The following is a 6,195-nucleotide window of genomic DNA, read 5'->3' as shown; positions in this document are numbered from 1 at the left end:
CTCAAAATACTTTTCAAAACTATCAGAGTATGTTAGCTTCCAAAGAAAATCCATCCTAATGCCTTCTCTGTTTATTAGCCAGCTCCATGTAGAACTCCTTATAATGCAGTTATGAATTCAAGGATTTTAAAGGAGTAATAATTATAGTAATAATTGCCAACATGCATTTCCTGTTTATTGTGGGCCAGTACTCTTCAAATATTTTACCTATTTAATCCTCATAATGATTTTGTAGGTCAGTATTAATATCATCCCCATCTTAAAGATGAGGAAATTGGGTCACAGAAAGGTTAAGTAAGTTGCCAGAGTCACCTAGCAGAACTTCCCTTTGGAGTAGACTATTGTTTACCAAAAGTGACCTGATAGAAGCCAAGGACTCTTCCCTCCTTTCCTCAATTTTACTTCCAACTCACCAACTACATTACACAGCACTCTGTATTTCTTTTGCATTACATGATGTGGTTCCTTTTGGGAGGAGTGGGGAAGAGGTAATAGTACACTAGAAAGGGTGAGAGCTTTGTGGAATTATCTTTTAGCAAGGAATAGCTTAACTGATAGCCGAACTGCAGGCAAAGGGAGGATAAAAGCACAGAAGAAAGGCAGATGAGAGAGTAAAGGAAACCTTAACTGTCTTCCCAATTTGGCCTAGGGAATCAGTCCCCAACCTTTCAGCACCAGGGACCAGTTTTGTGAAAGACAATTTTTCCACAGATGGGTGAGACGGGGGATGGTTTCGGGATGAAACTGTTCCACCTCAGATCATCAGGCATGAGATTCTCATAAGGAGCATGCAGCTTAGATCCCTTGCCTGTAGTAGTTCACAATAGGGTTCACACTCCTATGAGAATCTAATGCCTCTGCTGACCTGACAGGAGGGGGAGCTCAGGTAGTAATGCTCCATCACCCACCACTCACCTCTTGTGTACGGCCCAGTTCCTAACAGGCCATGGACCAGACCAGCACCTGTCCACAGCCCAGGGGTTGGAGACCCCTGGCCTGGGGGCAGCATAGGTGAGCATCCCCACTGAAAAGCCCCATCCAGGGTGGATCAGTTGCACACTGTGACAAAGACTCAAGGGTAGCAGGTAGCTCAGTTGCACAATGTGACAAGGACTCAAGGGTAGCAGTTCTCAATGCTGGTGACAGGTTAGAATCACCTGTCAAATGATCAAAAACTAATAACAACCAAGATTTCTGGGCCCCACCTTTTGATTTAATTGGGTTGGAGTAGAGCTCTGGCATTGGGTGGTTGGGTTTTTTTTTTAAGCTTCCAGGTGAATCTATCACACAGCTAAGTTTGAAAATTACAGCTTTAGCAATAAGAACATTCTATTTTACCAGATTATATCACCTTCTAGCTATAAAAGAAAGAACTTCTGAGATAATTTTTTAAAGTTAAGGACATTAGGCCTGGAGCTTCACAAAACAGTAAGAGAAATGTTCATTTTGTAAGCAATTTTCTGAGAACACCAATCCTACAGTTAATCTCGAATTTGTTCAGGGCAATGTACGGCCATCATAAAACCAGCTGTTGCTGATAAAAGCTATAAAATTCAGCCTAGAGGTAAAGCTGTCAATTTTCTTCAGCTGAAAATCTCTCCAGCTTTGGAAAGAAAATAGGCTTGTCTAGGACTAAATGCATACTTCCTCTTGTGAAAATAATATTTTCCTTCTTGCTCTGAATTTTTCATTAGAAAGAGAAATATCTTTTTTTCCTTGAATACTTTTGGAAATACATTTTTCTCAATTTTTTTTCAGGCAGAGTGTTGTTTTTCGTCACGTACTTATTTTGATGATAATTCAGAGTTACTATACTGGGATTTAACTAAACGTAACTTTTGTAGGAGTCACCTATGAAATAGACTTGTGAACAAATGGATAATGTTTTCTGCTTACATAGAGCCTTTAAAAACAGAAAATAGAACCCCAGCTCTTTGTGCCCCTCCCTTTCTTACCACAGAAACATAATGGTCATCAAATTATAGTTAACATCAACTATTTTCTGCCTTGAATAAACAATAAAAGCCTATTTCCACATATTACTGCAAAACCTCACCAATTTAGATTGCTACAGGGAAGGCTTCAGAGAAAGTATGCTAAAGGGTAGGTTATGGAAGGTCCGACCGTTAAAAATCTGAATTACATCTCATTTTAAGAGAAATGCTATTTCATTCAAGTACAGAATACACAATAACACAATTGGAAACTAAGTCAATAGTTAAGGATTTTTTAAAGATATGTACTTTATAATAAGTCTGCAATTCATTCATTTGTGTATCATTTAATCATGCATTCAATGAGTGGGTTTGAGTATTACTACATGCCAAGTACTGTTGCAGATGCTGAGAATATAGCCATCAACAAGACAAAGTCCCTGGACCCATGGGTTACATTCCAGTGGGGGAGATCACGAGCAGATAGTCAAGTACAAGATAATACAACTTCATGTAATGTTAAGCATGATTAAGAAAAATAAATCAGATAACAGGGTAGGCAGGGATGGAGTGAACTGCTTGAGGCAAGATGCTCAGGGAGAGACTCTGAGGAAAAACCATGAATGAAGGGAAGGTGTGAACCATGAGAAGATCCATGGAACAGGCTTTACAAACACCAGAAGAGCAGGTGCAAAGGTCCTGAGACAAGAATGAGCTTATAAGGTTCAAGAGCCAACAAGAAGGCCAGAATGACAGAGCGACCAAAGGAGAGACAAACAGGGATGATGTCAGAAAGCTGGTCAGGGCCCAGATGTGAGAAGCCCAGAGGAGCATGGTATGACAATGGGTTTGAAGTGTAGTACAGTTTTAGAGTCAGAAAGGAATACTTGTGGTCTAGACTGATATCTCCAATATGATCATGAACAAAGGCAAACAGACCCACTAAAGTCACATGGCCATAGCTAGCTGACCTGGGGCTGACCCTGGACCCACTGAGCAATCAGAGAGGGCCTTGGTTTCTGCTGGTGGCAGGAAGCTCAGTGAGGAATCTCAGGAGCAATGGGTGGCAGTGCTCTGCCCTGTAGGCCAGAGATGCAGAGAATGCTGACCTGCAGCAAAGAACCAGAGAGACCCACTGAGGCCTGACAGTACATCTGTTCCTCATTCCCAGTCCTTCCCAAGGCCCTGCTGACCCCTGCCCTTCATTCTGAGACTGTATCCCTATCATAAATTGTGCTTTCTGCTTGGGCCAGCTCCAACCGATTTCTGCTTCTTAAAATCAAACAACTTCAACTAATAGATATCTTAAGCAGCAGCCACCTCCTTGCCTCATGACACAACAGCAGAGGCTGTGGTGTGCTGGAATCGGCATGAGTGGCCAGCACCGGCTCTCAAAAGGAACCATGAGGATCTCTTCCCAATCTGTGTTCAGTGATGCCATGCCGGCCATGGTGGGAACATTTACACCAGAAAAATTAGTGAATGTTGCAGATCAGGGCTTTTTTCAGAAAGTTGATATTAAGCATTTACTGACACAACTGGCTAGAAGTAAGACCCACCAGGCTCTGGAGCCAGAGGTCACAGCCCAGCTTGGCCACTCCCTCTCTTAGGTAGTTATTTCACCTGTCTGGCCAGCATCCTCACTGTAAAATGGGGAAAAGGATAATGCCTACCTAACAGTGTGTTGTGGCAATGAAATAAGATAATACACATAAAGTGCTTAGAACAATGCCTGACACATAATAACTGCTCAATACACACTAGTTACCAAACAATGTTATTACCATTGAAATTAGGAATAAAATAAGATTTTGTGTGTGAGAGTGGTTCTAGAAGTCTAATCAGTTCAACAAGACAGAACAAAAGCCAGAAGTACACAACTACGGAACCATGAAAATAAATGCATCACAATTAGCAGGGGAAGTAATTATATGGCTGGACTACCCAAGGGAATCAACTGAAACATTTTTTGATTTAATAATGGAATTAAATGGGTGTTGGATAAAAGAACTATATTTTAAAATCAACAGCTTTTGCAAACCATTTCTCGGAATTTATCCAACAGAACACTGTGCAAAGACAAACGCTCAAGGGTAAATAGTGAGTTCACCGATCACAAGGGAGATGTCTCAGGGTACACTATCTTGGAATATCCTTTCTCTGTAACTCCAAGTCTCAAGCTCCCCTTTCCATTACTATTGAAAACTGTGCTCTTACCAATCCAGGGTACTTTTGTCACTCCTGGCTTGAAGTGCACCCTCAGGATTCTCTCCCACTCTCCCTTTTTCCTCCCCAGCCAGGGTCCATGTCTGGGAGAAGACACACAGGCCTTGATTATGGTGCTATCCTGGGGGCATGTGGGGAATAGCTCATTGGTGCCATCCTTTGTCCAAGCTGGCCTCGACTGAACAATACCCATCTTGATGATCTTGGGCATCGGCCTTCCTCTCCTGAGCATCTACCCCAACCTCCCTGGCTGGTGTCACTTCCCACCATACTCTCAGCACTAGCCTTGTGTAATGATTGCTCAGGAACAAGCCCAGTGGTTTTCTCCTGCTGAGGTGGTCACCACCTCAGTCTAGAAGGTGTGACTCATCCTTAAATAATCAACTATATCTTCTATACAGTCCCTAAGGTAGGCTGTCCATGCCTCATGCTGTGCTAAGAAATCCCCATGGCTCTCAATTCTCAGCTCCCCTCCCCCTACTCTGCTTTGGAAGCCTTGGAAACTTCTTAAATATTCTCCATAACCTATGGGGCAGGGAGATGGGGGGGGCCTATCTCAGGCACTCTCTACCAAAACATGTCTTGCTGCCATTATTACTGTGCTGTAGTCCACAGATGTTGCCCTCCTGAAGTAGCAAACAGGTGGAGGCAACGTACCATGAAGCTCAGGAAGCTTCAGCTTCAAGGCCCCTCGTGCACACAGCCCTCTGCCCTGGGAGGAGCACTAGCAAATCATTTACATGAGTTTTCATTACAGTTCTCCAGGAGCAGACAAGGATGAAATGCAAGCAGTTTATGTTGGAGCCGATGCCACGAAATACCAGTAGAGGAGTAAAGTGAGACAGGGAAAGCTGCCAATCAAGGGGCATAATCAAGGAAGTTACTATTCTGGGTACCAGGCTTAATCCTGTTGGGGAATTCTGTGCCTCAAAGTTATCTCATCTATAGAGGAAGTATGCTGGGGTCTGATACACCACCTTTAGTCAATCATTGGTTGATGGCTGCCAGAGCACGAGGGAAGAAGAATTAATTATCTGGTACTTCTTAAATGCCATGTATCCTCAGGTCTATCTGCGGAGAGAAGTTCTCAGGCTCACAGATACAGATGCTGGTAAAAGCCAAGCCAAATTAAGGCCTGTGGGGATACGATGGGGGCGCCAAGAGCTTACTACAACTTGGTTACATGTTTTTGTAAAATGTGCAAAAGTGGCCGGCGCGGTGGCTCATGCCTGTAATCCCAGCACTTTGGGAGGCCAAGGTAGGTGGATCACGAGGTCAGGAGATGGAGACCATCCCAGCTAACACGGGGAAACCCTGTCTCTACTAAAAATACAAAAAAATTAGCCAGGCGTGGTGGTGGGCACCTGTAGTGCCAGCTACTCTGGAGGCTGAGGCAGGAGAATCGCGTGAACCCGGGAGGCGGAGCTTGCAGTGAGCTGGGATCACGCCACTGCACTCCAACCTGGGTGACAGAGCAAGACTCTGTCTCAAAAAAAAAAAAAAAAAAAAAAATCAGTGGTTGCCAGGGATTAGGGGAGAGAAAGAGTTGAATAGGTGGAACACAGAGGATTTTTAGGGCAATGAAACTACTCTGTAAGATACTACAATGGTGGATACATGTCATTATACATTTGTCAAAAACCCATAGAACGCACAACACCAAGAGTGAGCCCTCATGTAAACTATGGACTTTGGGTGAGCATTGCGTGTCAACATAGGCTCATCAGTTGTAACCAATATGCCACTCTGGTGGGAGATGTTGGTAACAGGGGAGGCTGTACATACGTGGGGGCAGGGATATTTGGGAAATCTCTGTACCTTTGTCTCAAATTTTCTATAAAACCAAAACTACTCCAAAAAAAGTCTAGTAAAAATAAAAAATTTTGGTTTATAAAGGCTATCATGTTTTCCCCTCCAATTTCCCCTCTGTCACACTTCCCTCCCCTTGGGTAGTATGTGAAAAGTACCAGCAGCTCTCAGAATCTGGCCAAAGGGAAGTCCAATTGGGGCTATACTCAGTTGGGGTATAGTGGGA

This window comes from Pan paniscus, chromosome 15 (assembly GCF_029289425.2).
Source record: "Pan paniscus chromosome 15, NHGRI_mPanPan1-v2.0_pri, whole genome shotgun sequence".
NCBI lineage: Eukaryota > Metazoa > Chordata > Mammalia > Primates > Hominidae > Pan > Pan paniscus.
This window is presented reverse-complemented; position numbering follows the sequence as displayed.